Source organism: Ixodes scapularis, unplaced genomic scaffold, assembly GCF_016920785.2.
Source record: "Ixodes scapularis isolate PalLabHiFi unplaced genomic scaffold, ASM1692078v2 PGA_scaffold12__126_contigs__length_90152505, whole genome shotgun sequence".
In the NCBI taxonomy this organism is placed as follows: domain Eukaryota; kingdom Metazoa; phylum Arthropoda; class Arachnida; order Ixodida; family Ixodidae; genus Ixodes; species Ixodes scapularis.
In genome coordinates, this window is record NW_024609838.1 from 51,204,670 (window position 1) to 51,224,869 (window position 20,200).

General features: G+C 45.7%; 1 pseudogene; it reads left to right on the top strand.

Annotated features, from left to right (window-relative positions):
• Positions 1 to 6,008: 6,008 nt before the first annotated feature.
• Positions 6,009 to 19,362, top strand: LOC115317340 (annotated as a pseudogene).
• Positions 19,363 to 20,200: the final 838 nt, after the last annotated feature.

A 20,200-nucleotide genomic window follows, 5' to 3' on the forward strand; every position in this document is an offset into this window, starting at 1 on the left:
ACAAAGGCTCTCTCCAACAACCCATCATTAAGTAGATTCTCTTACAGGCGCATTCAGGGAGGATATCAAGCAACCATTCGATGCTGTGGAGCCGTGGGCGGAGGGTGGGAGAGGGCAGTGCACCAGCCACACGCAGTACCGTAGATTGGTGATGTGCGGACGCCGTCTTAAGTCGTCGAATCTTGACTGCTCGACAGGTCACCAAAGTGCCAGCACCTTGACGTCCGCTACCGTACCTCCGCCCCCCCCCCTTCTTCCCCCCCCCCCCCCCTTCTTCCCCCCCCCCCCCCCCCCCCCAAACCCGCAGTCCTCTATCTTGAGAAACAAATCATGCCTGGCGTGTCCAGGACCGACGACCACTCTGTATGGGAGCAGCAATCACGTCGTCTGCTGATTTCCATAAGGGGTAATTTCATTTCAATTCGTGCACACACACACACAAAAAAAGTAGGTCGTCGAAAACTTAAAAACAAATGTTTTGGCAACCATGTAACTTGAACAAACTAACCGCGGAAACTTTCTTTGTCTTTAGTTTTAACCTTCGAAAGGGCGGCAAATAGAGCTTGCGATTTTTAAAAATTTTACGTGTGACACAATGTGGAGATTCGCAACGATTCGATTATTTTTAGAACGCAGCTCTTGGGCGTTCGTTCGCGTGCTTAGCGGCACCGCCTTTGCCGCCGCCGTAGTCGGCGTTACCAGAGGAGGAGGAAAGGGTATGAAGGAGGAGCAGGGGAGGGTACGAAGGAGGAGGAGAAGCGGAAGGTAAAAATGATGAGGAGGAGGGAAGGGTCCGTACCTCCCCCTCCTCCATACCCCTTTACCCTCCTTTTGGGCATAGAGAGGGGGAGGGTATAGAGTGCCTCCGCTTCTGCTCCTCCTATCCTGAGCTCCGTACCTTCCCCTCCTCCTCCTCAATAGCTGCGCTCTAATTTCGCATTACAGAGATTTGTAAACGTCTTTCATTTTACAGCGCAGCTCTGAAGCGCTCGTACCCGTGTTTTGCGGCCTCGGTGTCGGCGTTGCCGTCAGCGGCGGCGAAACCGGAGAAGGAGGGCAGCTTAGAGAGGAGGAGGAGAAGAGAGTACGGAGGAGAAGAGTGTACGAAAAAGGAGGAGAGGAGGGTATGTAAGTGGAGGAGGGAGATATAGTACGGAAGAGGGGACGATACAGGGGAGGAGGAGGGTAGGGTATGGATGAAGATGAGTGGAGGGCACGAAGGAGGAGTCGAGGGTAGGAATAAGAATATGGAGAGAAGCGTGGGATTGTTTGGAGGAGGCGGAAGAGTGTGAGGAAGAGGGTACTGAAGAGGAGAAGGGAACCCTATGGAGGAGGAGAAAGGGAAGGTGCGGAAGAGGAAGGGAGGCTATGCAGGAGGAGGAGGGGAGGGTACACAGAAGGAGGAGGGCAGGGTTCTTACCATATCTTCCCCTTTCGCACCCTTCCTTCCTCCTTCTTCTCTTCGTTGATAACCTCCCCTCTTCCAGGGTACGGATGAGGAGGACGAGATTGTATGGAGGAAAAAGGGAGGATGCAGAGGAGGACACGGAAAAGGACCAGGGGAGGATATGGAGGAAGAGGAGGTTAGAGTGTGAGGGAGGAGGGGGAGGGTACGGAGGTGGCGTGGGTATGGAGTACCTCCCCTGCTTCTCCTCCGTACCCTCCCCTCCTCCTCCTCAAGAGCTGAGCTCTAATCTCGCATTACAGATAGTTGTAAATGTCTCATTCTTTACAATATTATAACAATTTCATGGCTTTAAATCTCCCTGTCCAATTGTAAAAGTTTTGAAAACTTTTTTTTTTATTTTATTTTATGGAATCAAATTGTTTGAATCTTTTAGATTTGACAATAACGATTTAATTTTGAAAAGAACTAACTTCCTTTGAACAATCGTTTAGGATATAAAACATATCGAATGAGAGGTTGTATCTAAGACTATAAATAATAACAATGTTAAATTAAACATTGATTTTCTCCTAGAAAAAACCGTGTGAGCTTGAAAAGTTAAATGTACACAAATATAGCGCCATTTCAAATATATATTTATTTGTTATTTTATTAAAAGCATTTTGTACGTCCTTAAAGGGGTATTCCGCCGATTTTCGAGCTACCTCAACTAACTATATTTTCTGACTCCCCGGCCTTTACCCTTTCTGGTATGCTATTTAGTATCGTGAAATTCATAATAGTTACTGCGAAATCGTCGAATGAAAATGATGCAAAAACCAACATTCAAATATACCCGCCCTTTTCAGTGCCTGACATCAGTGGAAGGTCAGCTTGCCAGTCGGGCGAGCAGTCTAAAAAATAGAATATGCCAATCATTTGTTCTGTGCAGGAGCGCGGGTCCTGGAGCGAGCTTCCAAAGCATTCATTTGACACCATGAAACCGCTTCGAATCAGTTGGGAACAAATTCTACAGTCAAAAGAGTGAACCCCTACACTTCCACTGACTTCACTTTTTCGCTGTTGCCAGTAGAGACTTTCAGTTTGAAAAACACGGTGAGGACCAAAATTGTAAATTCAATAACTTCGTGAAAAAAAATTATTTTGACCCAATATTTGGGATACTATTTTGGCGATGTTGTTTGGCGAGTTTAGCAAAATTTCAAGCAAATCGGGGACCATGAAGAAATCGGCGGAGTACCCCTTTAAATATGCTAAACATTTCTGACATAGGGTTTCGTCATATAACGCATGGTGCTTGAGACGATATATATTTTCCTTTATTCGAACATGAAGAAGTATGAGCCGTTGCCAAGTCTTTTACCTAGTCATATATCTCTATTCTTAAAACGTTCGCATGTATCTATGATATTTGTGCTCATCTACCATTCAGTAAAATGAGGTGCGACTGTTATATTCTGATCAATTAAAAAGTTTATGAACAGATCAAGTTTACTTATAGGAACCATACATTCACAACTTTTTGTCAATCAAATCACTTAAACTTTTTGTTCTGCTTTACAAACATTTATATCGGACCATGATGGCGCACTATAATTATTTTTTAAACTCAGCGTTTCGAGTGCGGAATCGTGCTTTCTTCAGGCGTCAGTATTTTCACGCATTCTGGTGAAGCTCGTTTAAATATTGATTGCTTCTCTTTTATTAGAGGCTATCATAAATAATACAAATAAACGTGGCAATGCATAGCATCACATTGCAGCTTTAATGATATAAGGTCACAGTAACGCTTAAATGCTAAAAAAATTATTTTAGGCGAGGTTATCATTGTTATAAATATTAGCAATTTTTTTTATTATTTTTATCACAACCTTGAAACGCATGCTTCTATTTTCATCCTTCATCCACAAAAGAAAGGACTCTTTTGTTTCTCTTCACGGGACTCACATTTTCCTATTACCTTTCCTTTGCCTCGCTGTAATATGCTAAGAATGCTGCTTTTTTTGTGTGTGAATAGCACAATTTACGCACTTTCAAGGCTTTCTAAACAAACAAAATCATGACCATTTTTAACGGTTTTCAGTGCTGAAATCTTAGTTCGTACATGAAGGCTTGGTGCCTGAAGAACCCTTTAACGTATCACACACACTTTTCCCGTGCCCCGTATCTAAAAGAAACCATTTGGTCACCTCTTGTTTATTCACGATCTCGTGCAATTGAAATGTATTTTTTTTTTTTTAAGACTAGCCGCCCCGTCGGAGATGTTGACAAGTTTTGTAGATATTGTAATGCCTTCCGCCTTTTTTCGCCTGAGCGTTGAGCGAACAGTACCTGTTCTTTATCGCGCACAATGTCTTCGCTGACGACTTCGAAACTGTATATTTTGCGTTCAGTCGTAGAGAGGTAGGTAAAGGTACACACCATTCGGTTTCTTCCGATAAAATACTTCCACCAATCGCGGAGGAATAAGGCACCTTTTTCACGCAAAATTAATATTCAATAAACTGCTGCGAGCTTTTATATGCGACCTTCCTTAGCTTCGAGCAAGCTTCCGAGCATGTGGGATGAATGAGGGGAGGAGGTAGGTTGTTACGCATTTTCGTACGTAATTGCAAAAAGCGTTACTTCCCATTTGTTTTTTTGTCAGATCATGCGATTCTTACATAGCTACTTCCAATGTTTCGTCTTTCTGAACTGAAACGATGTCAGTGTTAAGCCCTCATACTTTTGAACTCACCTTGCAAGTCACAAAAAAACCCGCTCCATAGTTGGGTCAGCACGCAGGCAAAGTCTCTTAATGTCATCGAGACTAAAGACTTAGCCGCCCAGCTTGGACATTGCTGCTAGGAAAACATCGAAGTTTGCACAATAAATGCAGACACACCTCGTGCGCTGCTCTTTTTCATTATCGGTTTGTTTCGAAGAGAGCTGAACTTTGATAATACAATCTTGAAGTGTGGATAAGTCGCTCGCATTTTCTTGGGCAACTCCCGTATTGAAGTTCTTAAATAGCGCTTTGTCATGAGTGTTCTTTTTCCATCGAAATACACTTGCCTGACTCATTTTGTTTCGCGTCTCTCTTGGACAATCCTTAGCGTCCGACGTGTAGTATCTCATGGCAAGCTCAATATTCTTGCAGTTTAGAGGGTGACTTTCGCAGGGGTCAACAACTTCCTACGCAACATCGTTCCTTCACGTTTAGTGACTTGTCAATATTGTGGATCACTACTTGCGGTAGAATTGAAAATATTTGCTTTTTATTAGACCGGGCGGCAACAGGGTCAGAATTCGACCCCTTTCCTCGATAAACGAGCTGTTCGCGTAAGGGGTCCTAGCGTTAGCAGAATACTGAACATACGTTGAGCAGGAATCCGGTTGTTCAACAGTGGGAGTTTTCTGATAAAAATCACGCAGCTTGCGGCCAGTCTTGTTTGAAACTATTTCGGTTCGGTACTTTTTTTTATTTCGTCTGACATATTTTCGCGCATTTATTTTTGTAACGGGGGTGGAAGTTTCCAATATGTCAAAATGATATCCGCAGCACTGATGACTTGTTTCACGTCTTCGGCAGGTAGTTCCTCCTTGGAAATCTGGACTAAGTTTCGTGAACGTGTGATGGTCGTCTTGTTCTCCGGCAAAATTAGTAAGATCATGGCTGAACGTTGCGTAGTTGTTCGCACAAACAGTCTCATGCTTGACGGCGGTGTTCGCTTTTTCGGCAGGCGGTAGTTGTTTCAATAGTCCGCAGTGTCTATTGAGAATTCAAAAAGCTCCATTTGCTTAGATCAGCGAATTTCTTTTCGTAAGTGGGCGAACTTACAAATCATAAATAGGCCATACCTTAAATTGGCTCTTTCGATGTAAAGTGTGCTTACTTCTTCCGTTAGAAAGCGACTTAGATGCCTCATATGCTTCCTTTCCTTTCCGCTCTAAAGATAGCGACGTTCTGGTTTAATGAAGACTTTTCTAAGGACTTATAATACAGGAGTAGTGTGAAAAGTAAGGGGCACTAGAGTAAGCAAAGCGCGCGTTTGATGATTTTTACCACCACGGGCGAAATATCCGACCGCGTGGCTTGTTCAAGCCTTCAACAGGTCGGCTGAGGATATATTTGGGCACTGCATTTCTGTATCGTGTCAACTCGTGTTTGGAGGACCCGTTCCGTGAACCAATGAGATTGACATCCTTGCGTCGACGCTGTTTTGTATCAGGGAATTCCGAAAATGTCTGAGTTTAATCAAAATTGCAAAGGAGTCTGATCTTGCCGAACTTTTACCTCGACGCTGGCTATCAGATATACCGAACAAACCTGCTCATTGAATCGAGTGTCGTTTTGGAGAAATCGATGATAAACTAATGAAACTGGCATTTCTACAAGTTAGGTACCATTATTGACTGCAGACTCACCCGATGTAGACTGTGGATGAGTGGTTTCAAGGGTCACTGCTTTGATAGCGATCACTCGGCGTAACAAGCATTGAATGCTTCCTGACGCCGAAGGAGTGTATTTTACTCCGTGATCGCCAACCGCACTTACCGCACACGTGAAGTGAATATGAAAATTGCTGTTTTTCAATTAATGCCGGCGTCTTTTACTGCGATGGTGCTAATTTCGGGCAAACTGGCGGCAAACGTGGCAGAGCCAAGCAAACGAGATGCAAAGAACGCATATCAGCAGGGCGCGGCAGCACTTAAGTGTTCTCCAGATGAGCACGAGCTCACTATGAGCTTAGAAGGCCAAAAATGGTACGAGTCTGGAACTGCTTTCAACATTAACCGCGTAGGAAATACAAGAAAGATTGAACACTTTGCATTGTTCGCATACATCTAACAAAGCTCTTTTTATATAGCAACCATGACCCAAACAACGTAAAAAGGGCGTTATAAAATTTTCACAAGTATGAAATAATTTTTTTCATTTGACCTAATTTTTTTGACATTCGACTTGTTCGACATCGTGGCTCATCCTGGATCTCTTAAAGGGCTCATCAAAACGATATTTGGACGTCGGCCAAATAAGTGTGGCAGGCCATGTCTGTAGCTAGGTAAATGAAGTAAACAATTATTGTTCAGGTGTGCTCAATGCTTTTTTTTAAATTAGAATAAATTGAGGTTTGTGAAACATTTTAACTCTCACAGCACTTTCCGGGTCACGTGCGTCGTGACGTCAGTTTGGAGCCGAAAAATTTCAGTTTTGTTCTGTGTTTAGCACCTTCGGCGAGCAGCATTGTACAGCAGCGCGAGCAAGTCTCTCGTTCAACATGGTGACGTGAAAGGGCAGTACGACCGCTAGCCTGGACAGTTTGAGCGACCTGGAGCGCGAGATGCTCGTGTACATCGAGTCCCTCGGACTATCCGCCTATGATCGCACGCCTGAAAAAACGTACAAAGCGGTCCCTAGACGAAGGGGGGACCGCTCTGCGCGATCCGAGTCCGGACCCAGACGCATGGCGTTTCACCAACTCGGCGTGATAAGTGCTGCGCGCCATGGTTGTCAACTTCTGTGCTGTTGCATCTAGCTTTCATGTGACGTCGACATTTTTCTATTTTGAGGTCCTCTTGTGAAATGTGCGAGGTGGTGCCTTCCTCAGGGGAGTGCCTGTGCTGCCGGGAACGCCCACCCGTGAAGACAGCCCAGCCGGAGAGCTGCATTACGGAGCACACGGACTTCGCTCTGATCTGCCTCCAGCCCGCCGCGCTCCGAGTTGCCTTCTGGGCTTTGGAGGATGCAGATTGTCCCCCGAGGCATAGAGAACTGATGTGCATAATTCGTCTCTCAACGTTTCGTAGATAGCTACCGCTGATTTGTATGCTAACCGTGACACTGCAGGCATGCGCACTCGATCGCCGTTTTTTTTCGTAACTGAAATGCGTGGAATCAACCTGCGGTGAATATGTTTGTTGAGCGGCACTAATAGTGAGAGTAAAATGCAATTTGGTGCTTCGCGATGTACGTGAGATTTTGTTCGCTGGCTGTACCAATTTTCACCTGCAAATTAGCATGCTATCTGTGTGTATCTTGACATAAATAGGAGCCGGCCCTTTGAGAGGGTTCATCCCAGCTGCGCTTGAAGCTGCGTAGCCTTGATGCTCACCGATGCAAGATGGAATGACTGCAGGACGCCTTCTCAAAAACCCATCCCAAGGGCGTTTCAAAATGTGGCAGCGAGCTGAAGATCTAAAGCGATGGATGATCAACCCGTGCTTGGCTTAACTGCCAGTTCTGGTGGCGATTATTTTTTTTTTCGGTCAAAAGCAGTGAAGCCCTATTTGGTGCAACACAAGATTTCCAATATCAGAAAATTTAGGGGCATTACTTTTTCCCCATTTTAATATTGCCTTTGAGAAACGTTTTTGCTACTCGTTTACATAGTAACAAAACGCAGAAGCCTGGCATACAATTTTATCCATTCAGAGCTCATTTTGAGTCCATAAAAACAACTTGAGTCCTTTAGAATGTAGCACACAGACACATGTGCACATTTGAAAGAGGCATTATATACAGGGCTCAGCTCATTGTCACCGAGCCACCAAGCTTCAGCACTGACAATTTCACTGCTAACCTTATTAAGCGCTTTAGACATGTCGGGCTGAGCAGTTAGCCAAACATATTATAGAAATGTGCTCAGATTTGTCTCACTGGTGTTCACAGCCTTCTCCAACACATTTGAAGAAACCTTTAGAAGTGATGCTGCAGAATATTTATATTGTACTCTCTGTTTGGCCGGGAGACGACTGAAGACAAAGGGACAAGAAAGCAGGTCTCAAATCACAACAATTTAAGTCATCACGACAATAGAGCATTTGCATTTTTCTCAAAGGACACCTTCCATCGGAATTGAACACTTTTTGAAGAACAATGGCAAAGCATTTGCAACAGCCCTTACGATATTGTTGAGAATGCTGTCTGCCCCTGTAGATATCTTACAATTACATATACAAGTGGTAGTAAAAGGTGAGAAGCCGCCACAGGTAATGTTGCATGTCACATGGGCATTTACATCAGAGAAGCGTGAAATAATGCAACATTTGATTATATGCATGCACGTCTACACTAAGCACATGAAATACAGTCATCAGCTCCTGTAGATATGCATCTCCCAATGTCGCAGTGTCCTCTGTGTTTTTGCATTTCACTTCTCCAAATATCCCTAGCGATGTCTCATATTTGCCCCACACACGTACATATTGTCACAAATAACAAGTGATGAGGCGGTAATAGCTGAAGAAACTAAACGTTTAGGTGGGCGAACTTGTGCCCCAAAATAAAACGGGAACAGAAGAAAGCAGAGCGTCGCGGGCGTCAAAGTCGGTTTGACAGCAGAGTCGAACGCTGGGGCGAGACTGACTTTGGCTCACCACGCGAAACCCCTTATGTACACGCGTGGGCTTCTGAAATAATCGGCGTAGAAAGTTCGACGAGTAGAACATTCGGACCTCGAACATGCCCAACAGGATTCGCCAATTTTCTAGAACACTGAATTGCAGGAATAAGCAAAATGCAAGTCGCTCTAGGAATCGAACCCTGGCTTTTCGCGTGGGAGGCAGGCGCGATCACCGTTAGGCCACGCGCGCAATGCCCAACAAGCCAGCTGCGCGCGCGGCAATATAACCTTCCTTATCTTGTACTTATGCAGACGAGGTGTATAACCCTGCATCCAGACTTGTATTTAGATACCGGTAATAATCTGTACCAGTAATAACTTACCTTTCATTGTTGTTTGTGATTTTCGCAGGCTCCGATTCATTGCCTACAGGCAATTTGTTCGGTGGATGTGGCAATAGTTGGGGTGCCAAAACAGGCGCATCCTGCCAGCCTGCGTCGTCTGCAGGATCCGGAAGCGATTCCCATGAGGCACCCATACAAGGTTTCTGGGTCCCGAGTAAAATGTTAGCTCAACCTGAGCTGAATGCTTTTCCCCTCTACAATATCTTGCACGCCTACTCCAGCTCGAAGCATTCTGTCAGAACCAATGTTTGTTAATTGAAGCAGCACGATCAATGGAAGCGTGCTTCTGTTTTGCAACTAAAATATAGGTCTTTGTCTCTAGGCCCTTTGTGCTTGACAAAATACCTGAATAATCTGCGGCTACGTGTCAACCAACCATTTTCTCTTCGACATTGTAGGGGGTTCACAAATGGTCACAGGCCAGCAAGACGGCGGCAAAGAAAGAATGTACAGGGTAAAAAAAAAAACAATGGTGGGGCGTCACGTTTTAAGCAGCTGAGTAGATCAACGAGAGGCCTGGAATATTGTGAATGGACGTTGCGCTCCAACCCTCTTGGTAACTTGCCGGTTTTACTGGGATATCTTTAACTTTAAATGTTTCATACGAGCGCTGTGATTCTATACATGATAACAAAATTAGAAACGATGCTACCCTGTGAACATGTTTGCAATTTGCTATAGTAGAAACTCACAGTCGGTGGCCTCCCGAAGGAAAAATCCATCAATGTAACCCTGTTTGGCACTCAATGTTTTCTAGTGGACTGTGCCTGACTGTACGTCAAGCATGTCTGACTGTCCAACAAGTTACTCTGACCGACAGTCAAACTCCAGTCAGACCCCGCTTGTCGGCTTTCTGATGGTTTCCTGGTGGCAGTCGGCCGCCGCGAAATGCCGTCAAGATTTCGTGGTGGCGATTCTGATTGTACATCGACTGTCTCTGACTGTACGTCAAAAGCTTTGACGTGCAGACAGACGTACGGTCAAATGACGTAAAGTTCGTTCGGATACCACTATTTCGTCAAATCTATGAATACGAAAAATAATCTACGCACGAGAAAACGATTTCGGGAGGTGAGCCCATAAAACCGCTGATGTTAGAGATATGACACGCAACCGACCGACAACCTTGATCAGAACTTCAGAAGCCCGCCGAAACGCCGAACTTCTTCGCCGAGCTTCCATGAATGATCGCACTCGACTCGTTTTGTTTGCCCGCTTGCTCCAACCTGTCGATCCTGCCCGGGCTCTACAATGTCTTACGTTTTAGTAGAATTTCTACTCGACAAGATCCAGCCTGTTGTGAGTTCCGACGATGTAAGGCACTTTAACGGTGTAGTTGAAGACGACAAGGTGTACTACTTGGCCGGAGACGCTCCAACGAAAGGAGGATTCTACGACGCGAAACTACTCTGCATGGCAGGTGAGTAGAACTGAAGTACGGCGATTGATGTACGATTGCTTGGTTTAACTGCATATACAGCCGAAGCACTTTTTAGAGCGATGCACCCATTGTCGGAACCTCTCGCTGCAATACTGAAATGCTCTTGACTCGGTCCGAGAGGTTTAGGCAAGAAAGTTTATATCTTTCTATCAGGTGTGCACGGTAAAAACGTTCCGTAAAAAAACCTAGAGCTTCTCATTAAAAGCTACGGAGAGGCATCCGTAATCTGAAATACGATTGACTTGTCCGTAAATCTATAGTTACGATTCTTTAAACAACTAAAATTGTTTGCGACAAGCTGAAAATTGTTTTATTTGGTTTAGACTATAGACAACGGTTCTCACATTTGAAAGGATCATTTATTGCACTGTCAAACAACTAATGATAAACGTTCCGAAACGAGGTGGCGCTAGTTACCGCTTAATTGAAAAGCACGAGGTGAGATTTTTGTCTAGAATAATCACACTGCCGCTATCTCTTCATCTACCTATCTCCGCTCGCTCGTTTTGCTGCCGTTACTAGACCGTTACTGCCGCGCTTGTTTTGTCGAGGGGTAGAGGTGCTTGGTGGTTTCTGTGCGAGCTTTCCTTGTTGTTATCAAAACGGTGAGTTTGTTCTGCTCTTTTTATTAACATTGATTGGGGACTGTCATATCTACGTTCGTATTTTTGACACTTATTTACTCGAAAGAAACGAAAACACGGACTTGCGTCGCTTGAAACTTTCGTGTTCAATGACTGTCGCCGCTATCTCAGTTCGTGTTTGACGTTCTTATCAGAGTTGAAAGCTCAAGTCGGGTGCTCGTTTGAACCTTGTGTCATGTCGCGTGCTCGCTGGGACGCGCAGTTCGTCGTTTGTAGCGATTGGGAGGCTATTCGCGAGTGCTGGCTGGCAAGAGTTGCAGTAAAGCACGGGACAACGCATCGTCTGAGTGCGTGAGTGCGCTTTACGAGTTTCGAATCGTTGTTCGCGCTTCCTGTAGCCTTCTCATTTTGCCGAGGGGTCCATATCGTTTCGTCGAAATTCGTTTCGCGGCAGTACGTTTCGTGGACAACTTTTTATGGACACGTTTCGTCGACACGAAGGTTTCATCGACACTCGTTACGCGAATTTCATGCTGCAGGGACGTTTCGCCACTCGTGTATCACTGAAGTGCGCGTAAACCCACTCCCCCGCCTGCGTTCACACCACTGGGGTCGCGGCGTAAGTCTGCGGCTGCTCGTTACAAAAATGTTAACCCACCTAACCGACCCGTACAGGTCGCTTCGCGGCGACAGTCTCATGCAGCTTACCCCCCCCCCACAAAAAAAAACAAAAATAAATAAAGGAAGAAAGAAAAAAGAAGGTTAATTTGAGCTGTCGATGAAACGATCTGTCGAGGAAACGTCGTTCGATGAACTGATTCCCATTGGTGTATCACCACTGCATACTTCACGTTCACTGGTTGGTTAGCAGTCATCATGCAGCCGATGAATTTCTCATTTCACAGAACGCACTTGTGTCTTTGTACGCTGATTCCCCCCAACCAGATGGTCTAAGACCATCGTATTGATATTCATTTTTATGCTCATAATATTCTATGTGTATATTAAAGCAATATACCTCCGCTCAATACTTGCACGGCGCCACTCAGGAGGGCACGTAATGCCACTGTTCCACGGACTGCAAAATTGTATGCATTAACCTTGGCTCCTCAGTCAGACTGTTTGTAAGGAACATAGCCACCGTTCCTGCAGTTTCAAATTGTCTGAGATGCCAGCTCAGTTTTTTCAGGAGGCGTCTTCAACGACAATTGCTTTCTTGTCACTGAGCATCGGCCAATGTTTAAAGAGCCTATGCCATTCTTGAAGGCGGTATGCGTCTTGTATGGAGCTTTTTACGTGTTGAATTTACCTATTCAAAGGAAGCCTTGGCCACTCTCGAGTTTATGCAAATGTGAGAAAATCTTGAAATGCGTCAAGTCCACAGGATGTGCCATAGAATGACATAATCTATATTACCCTATCATATATCGTGCCGTAGCGCCCTTTTTCACAACTCGCTCAAACATTTGAGCTGTACTAATTTTACAAAGAATTACGCTGCTGCATTTTTATAATGAATTGATAACGTGGGAACCCTGGTTGTCACTAGGCTGTAACTTTCAAGGCAGGGAAGCATGGTTATCTTGTATAGACCAGCACGCGGCACTGACGTCGCGCAGCTGCGGTGGCGCTGTCGGCGGCACAGCGCAGACGCTTCACTTCACGCGAATTTGGTTTTTGCGCACGCACAGTGCTCACACCTGGTGTGGGCAAACGCGGGCTTGCTTATAAACAGGGTGTCGGTCTATAGAATGTGTGCTTGTTCAGCAGTCATTCAGCTTTAACATGTTTCAACAGTACCATAGTCTGACTTGATAGTAGTAAATAAATGGCTTCACCTTCACCAGGCTGAGTATGCATGAAGCAGGCATGGCATTAAAGTTAGATGATGCAATATATCCACCTAGACCAATCTTCCAAATCAACCTGGAGAAGGGCTTGAAGAGAATGGGAGCAGTGAAGCGAACGACGGCCCAGCGCTAGACTTTAGCGATGCTGAAGGGCTTCAAATGAAGTCTCCACAGAAATCCCTTGAACCTCTATGTTTTTTTATGGTAAGTACAAATTTGAATTCCTACACATCTAGCATGTACCTAAGAGGAAGACAACTCTAATGTGGCTGATGCCCATCTTTTGAGAAGCGTAACAAAGGGCTTTGTGAGTATTCAGAACTTTCAAATATCGAAGCGAATGATGTCATATTTTGTTTATGCTTTCATCGGATAGGACGGTTCGGCAGTTGCACGAATTTTTAATCTGAGAATGCTCCAGGGCACACCATCGTAAAAAAGCAACTGAAACGACTCACAAAAGCCCACACAGAACTCTGGGAAGTGTATGCAAATAAAACTTATTTCAACTTGTTTATTTAAAACGGGAAGTCATTCTGTAATTGTAACTAAAGATGGTTGATCTGTAAAATGTTTGAGCCCCGAGAGCCAATACATGATTTGCTGCGGTACGCTGCTGTGAACCGGTGATGCATGCACGCAGTGCGAGTGCTACAGTGTCAAGGCATAAGTGGCCGACATAGTACGGTATTCGTATCCCGTGTTATTAGGAGTCTGCATCTGTTTAATTACAGCAACCGGCATCCTGCCACTTTACAAATTATCTCCTTGCAACTTTTTTGCCCCTTGCTCTCGCACAAAATAATTATTCGTTTGATATTTAAATGTATTATTATTAGCGGGGGGTTCAACGATTTTGTGATTAAGAGAATTTGCATCTCGTCATTTTTACGTTGTTTATCACGTCCCGGAGGATACAGAAAACATCTCCCTCATTAAGAATGTTGCGATTCCGCTGCATAATCGCAAAACAAAAGCCAAGCTTTTTCCCCCACCTGCAGCCGCAAGATTACGTGCCCTCGCTCGGCTCCAAGCTGCAGCATAACGCCCGCTCATGTCAGCAGAGAGAGGGACAGGAAGCATCCTCCGATATAGCACACGGGAACCTACACGGCACTCCGAATGACGTCTCTAGGAGTGCGACCAGGTGTGACCCTGAAGACTGGGAGCGAGTTGAGGGGTGCCCGAAATGCCAATAGCTATCTTTTTCTTCACGCAACAACTAGGACGCGCAGGCGAAATCGGTTTCCTGTTCTTTACTTCAGAAGTGTCAGAGAGCAACCTCCACAAATTTTGACCGAAGTCCGGAAATCGTTGCACCCCCCTTTAAATAGTAACTTTTAAGCTTGAATTAAGTGAAGCCTCATGGTTCTTTCTTTTTGTTTTATAGAGGTTTTTCAAAGCACAAGTCGGCTGGTCTGCCAGCCACCTGCTGCCATGCTTGCACTGCATGATTACTTAGCATGTCCAGTGCCAACTGCTATTTAAGCTCCTCTAACCTGATTAAATTGACAGTCTGACAATCTTGTGTCTTGTTTTTCAGAAAATACAGTGTGCACCTCAAGACGTCGAGCAATGTCTCACGATTTAACCATTTGAACCAGTTGAATTACGGAGTCAACTTCGCTCTTGTATTTTTTTTTTATGGTAAGTCACGATTCTGAGTTCTTACAGATTGAGCATGTCCCTGAGGGGGAGGCAACGCTGATGTAGCTGATGTCAATTTTTCGACAACTGTTGTAGCAAATCAGCCACATCTAACATGTTGCCCCTAAAGCCCCAGTTTGAACATGTATCAAGCCTTTTTCTAATGCATATTTTAGTAGATTATGAGTTAACTTTAAAATGGAACTGCATGGTTCATTCTTGTTTTGTAGAGGTTTTTCAGGGCACAAGTTGGCTGATCTCTTGCAGCCTCCTGCAGCCATGCTTGCACTGCAGGGTTACTTTGCATGTCCAGTGCCAACTGCGATTTAAGCTACTCTCACTTGCTTTAACTGGCATTCTGACAGTCTTGTGTATGTCTTGTTTTTCAGAAGATACGGTTAGCATCTCGAAACGTCGAGCAACGTTTTATGATTTAACTATTTGAACAAGTCGTGTTACGGAGTCAACTTCGCTGGTGTATTTTCATGGTAAGTAAAAAGTGAGTTATTACAGATCGAGCACGACTCTGAGAGGGAGACAACGCTGATCCAGCTGGTGTCACTTCCGACAAGTTTTGTAGTAGTGTCCGTCACATGTAACATTGTTTTGACCCCAACTGGTGTTCCTATTCACTATAGCTAGATTCAAACCTAATATGCTAAATTCATTTGAATCAAGTTACTATAGCTAAATTCAAACTTACTAGGTCACCTGCTGCTGGCTCTTTGTAGCCGATGAACTTGCCACGTTTCAATCGCAGGTAGTATTAAGTAGTGACACGTTGCAAGCAACATATTGATGTAACAATTGTTTCTTGGCAACACTAACTGTCACACGCTAAGTTTGTGCGAAGTAAGTTCTGTATCACATTATTTTTACTGAATAAAAAAGTAGCAATGTTCTTTTGGAGTTAATTTTCTAATCTTTCTAATTTTAGTTACATTGAGGAGCATGATCTGATGCATACCTTATATCTAGATTGTCATGGATAGACAATGACCAAAAAGATTATGCATTTCAGATTATGGATGACAAGTGCCAATGACAAAGCGCAGCTAGCAATGCAGAGAAAACACTGACAACATATAAACAAGGAGAATATTTTTCTCAACTCCCTCCAAAAGTTGTGCTTACAGTGAGGAGCAGTGGTGGAGAAAGGTAACCTCAGAGGCAATGGCTTTGTGTATTGTTGAGGTTTTAACCAGGAACAAATCCTTGTGCATGCAAGCCATTCCACCGAGTGTGCCAGTTGAAAGCTTGTTTAGCGATGGAAATGGATGTGCTTTCCTTCAGTAAAGTAAAACTTTTGGATGAAAATATAGAAAAAGCAACTGCTGCTTCAGTATAAGATGTAATAACACTGATACAGGCACTTTGTGCAAAAAACCTCAGCATAGCCGGTTCCTAGTTTTCCTTGTTTATTTGTTTAATAAAAGAAGTAAAGTAAAATAATGGAATAACCTCTTAGGAGTAACTATTATAGGTTACTTTTTTCTTAACTAGCTTAATTAGGTAGTCTTTTTATATAAAGTATCTTGCCCAAGGCGATAAATATTGTAAGAGTCCTCTAATTGCATAATTTTTTCGCTTAGTTTATATCGATGCCTACGAGGTCTTGCTCTAAGATTTGAAATCTGTTTTCTTATATATTCTAACACATTATAAGGTAACCTTTAAGTAAAGGCAACTGCATGGTTCTGAAGTCTTGTTTGTAGGAATTTCTTTGAGCACAAGTCAGCTGATTTCTGGCAGTATCCTGTGGCCATTGTACTGCAGGATTACATTGGATAGTTATAGCCAGCTACGATTTAAGCAACTCTCATTTGTATAGAATGTCATTCGTGTTTGTCTTTTTTTTTTCAGGAACTACATTTGGAATTGTACAACGTGGAGCAGTTTTTGACGATTGGTCACTTTGAAAAAGTCATTTTGTGGAGTTGGCTGCACATGTTTTTTGCTGGCAAGTAAATAGTTCAGTTGTTAAAATCTAGCATGTCTGATAGAAAAGAAAACTTGATGTGACTGACAGCACCCTTCTGAAAACTGTTTGGACAATATTGATCACATCTAATCAGGGTTTTTCCCACGGTGGGTGGCAGTGGTTTCGCTGCCCACTAGTCCTGCTAGCCGCCCAATTCTTTGAAAAATGTCTTGTGGCCTTCATGTCTTGGCACAGAAATCGCTGTGCTCGGCGGACTTCTGTGTTAAGACATGCAGGTACAGGTTCCCACAACCTAAAAAGCAAAACGGCGACGGCGCGCGCGTGTATGCGGGGGTTGTGTTAAGCGAGGCGTCGACGCTCTCTGACGCGTGTTGTCGTCCACAGTTTTATTCTATTCCTTTTCGAAGCGAGGAAGACGCAGGGAAAAGGGAAATAGAAAATTTGACGAAGGCGAACCTCGTCAAAGCGCTACACCAGAGAGGCGTGTCAGTGCCACCTGGCTCGCCGAAGAAAGAACTCCTCCTTGAGTTGTACAGGCAGCACGTTTTGAACGACGATCGTTTCACATCGGGCGATTACTCGAGCGACGAGGACGTCCGAGAAACCTCCAAGGAACGCCACGACAGCTACACGCTCCCGGAAGTGTTCGACAACTTCACGCCGCTTTCAGACAACGCCTTGTTTGCCAAGACCCGCGACTTTGGTTTCCAGGCAGGCCCTGTTGTAGCCTCGACTCGGAGCCTGTACGACACGCAGCTTCAGCAGCTGCTAAACAACAGCAGCGTCCCGACCACCCCATCCGTCCCAACCGACGAGTTCTCAGCCACAGAGGAAGAGGAGCCTCAAGTCATCCCCGAGGACAACTCTGACGAAGAGGACGGTGGTACGCCGCTGCAGAAGGGACCTACGACATTCTTCCCTCTGAGTGTCCAGAGTGTCCGATTCAACCTGAGCAACAGCAGCTCCCCCGTCGTGAACGAGGCCGTGCAGCCGAGTCGGCGTTCGTTCTCCTACAGCACCCGCAGCAGCAGCCTTCCTCAGGCCGGTTCACCTGTCCATATGACGCTGCGTTCCAGAGCGAGAACACGTGGAGAGGACATTGCTGGCCGCAGTGCGGTTACAACACAGGCTGTTGGCAAGCAGCGGCGCATGTCCATAGTGGTCAAGGTGCTCACCGTGCTGGTGGTGATCACCGTGAACGCGTTCACCAACCTGCGAACGCACGTCGAGCAGGGGTCGTTTAAAACAAACATCTTAATTAGTCGCTCCCGCATCGCTCCCATTAAACCAGTAACGCTACCCCGTTTGGAATTGCTAGCTTGCTTGCTAAGAGTGCATCTCTTTGACTACGTAAAGAAAACACTAAGGATCGCTCATCTGCAAGTTCAATTTTGGACTGACTCCGAAGTTGTCCTCCGTTGGATTGCCGATGACACAACAAGATGGCAGCAGTTTGTGCACAACCGCGTGATCGAAATCCAGCGCATCACCGAAGGATTTCCTTGGACCCATTGTCCGAGCCACTATAGCCCGGTAGAATGCATCCGCGTTCTGAGGGACAACGACGTGATCAGCCTTGTTTGGGGGAAACGCGACTCCGAGAAGAACAGCTCGGCTCCAAACTGCGTCGTGCGAAACGGCGGAGTGAAGCGGCATTCAGAGGAGCCCAACCTACTACCCCCAAGGAAAAAGAAGCCCAAGGTTGCAGCTAGCATTGAACCCACCGTTAATCTGTTTCCAGCCGTCTTCGTTTCACTTAAGGTTCCCGTAGAGCCAAAGGTAAACCACAAGCGATCTGAACATGAACCCCACTGGGACGAAATGGAAGTAGACGGTGCCCAGCGGATAGAAGCAGACGCAGACGACCGATTGCAGGGAGGAGCGGAAAACGAAAGACAGAGCGATGGAAACGAAGACGAGGCTTTTGCACCGAACGACTGTTCCACTCCCGTCTTACAAAAAATGCTAATGAACAAGTCAGAACAGCCACCGCCATCTTCAGAGAAATCACTGAAAGTTTGCAAGTTTCATTTGCCTGAATTGGAACGTGCAGTTAAGGCTGGGAGAAGAGGAGCAGATTTTACGGCCGTGCCTCCACCCCGCTAGATGACGCCTCGAGCGGTGACAGAACACGGTACGCCGCTCTCGTCGACCACTGCTGAGCCGGAGACGAAATCGGAGCCCCACTCCACCGCGAGACCTTACGCAGCTTTCCCGAAACTCAAGACGCCTCCGAGGGTCGGAGAGGCGATAGCGTTCAAGGTGCTTGAGCTCGATGCCACATACTGCCGCAATACGTTAGGGTACAAGGAGAGCAAAGTCAGGTACCACAGCGACACTGCCTCGACTACAGTTCGGCGACGTGGTCATCGTAGAAGGCGACAACACGCCTGGTCTGCTATGGAAACTTGGTCGGGTAACGAAGATGTTATCCGGCAGACATGGCGTCACTTGAGTATGCGCACTACGACTCTCCAGCGGCTCGGAAGTACGCCGTCCTGTTCAGCGCCTTTGACTGCTCGAGGCGGGATCATCTCCTCCGTTGCCGCAGGGGGGGAGGATGTTGAATATTAGAAGAAGACGAGAGCCCATAGAGCACGAGCTCGTAGGCCAGCGCACCCGGGGAATCTGTCGTTCTGAGATAAATGGATGCGAGCGGCACGGAGTGGTTCGAGTCCTTTCTTCACAGGGACCCCAGGATTTTGGCAAGACCCTCCATAGGGTGCTCCTAGGATTCCGAAAAAAAATGACATCCGTCTAAGTGCAGATAATTGTGCGTTTGGAGGTAAGCAAGTCGTGTACCTGGGTCACCAAATCGACAGAGATGGACTTCACGTAACTGAACGAAAACTGGAATCCATCATGAAAGCCCCAGCACCACGGAGTTTATACGAGCTTCGGTCCTTCCTGGGATTCATCTGCTACTTCAGAAGCTTCTTGCCTTAGAAGGCTCAGCTACTGACTCCACTCTACAACCTGCTCCGGCAAAATTTGATATTGGCTAGGGAATCAGAGGAAGACGAAGCCTTCAACAAGTCACATCAAACCCTGCTGCCGTCTAGCCTCCTGGTGCACTATAACCTCACAGGGGAACAGGTCCTAGAATGCGATGCATCCCCACAGGGTGCGGGAGCAGTTTTGTACCAGAACATAAACGAAGCCAACAAGCCGATGGGATTTAGGTCAAGAACACTGACCGGTGCGGAGAAAAACTATTCTCAACTTGAGAAAGAAGCCCTGGCACTGATTTTCAGGATAACCAAGTTATGTGTCTACCTGCTAGGTAGAACTTTCACGCTCGAAACTGGTCATGAGCCCTTGGTGGGTGCTTAAAAAAAGCCGCGCAACGCCTGCCACTGCAGCGGCCAGAATACAGTTTGGGGTGCTCACAGTTGGGGCGTACAGATACAACATTCAGTACAAGCCTGGCAAGCGAACCAGGATACCAATGCACTAAGTCGCCTACCACTACTTCAGGCCAAGCTCAATACTACGTAAGAAAACAATAGATGGCATGCAGCACAGGCACTTGACGTATTGTACACTGGTCCAGGTTGCCGAAAGCAGCTGGAAGAGACTACCAATGAGGGGTGGCCTAG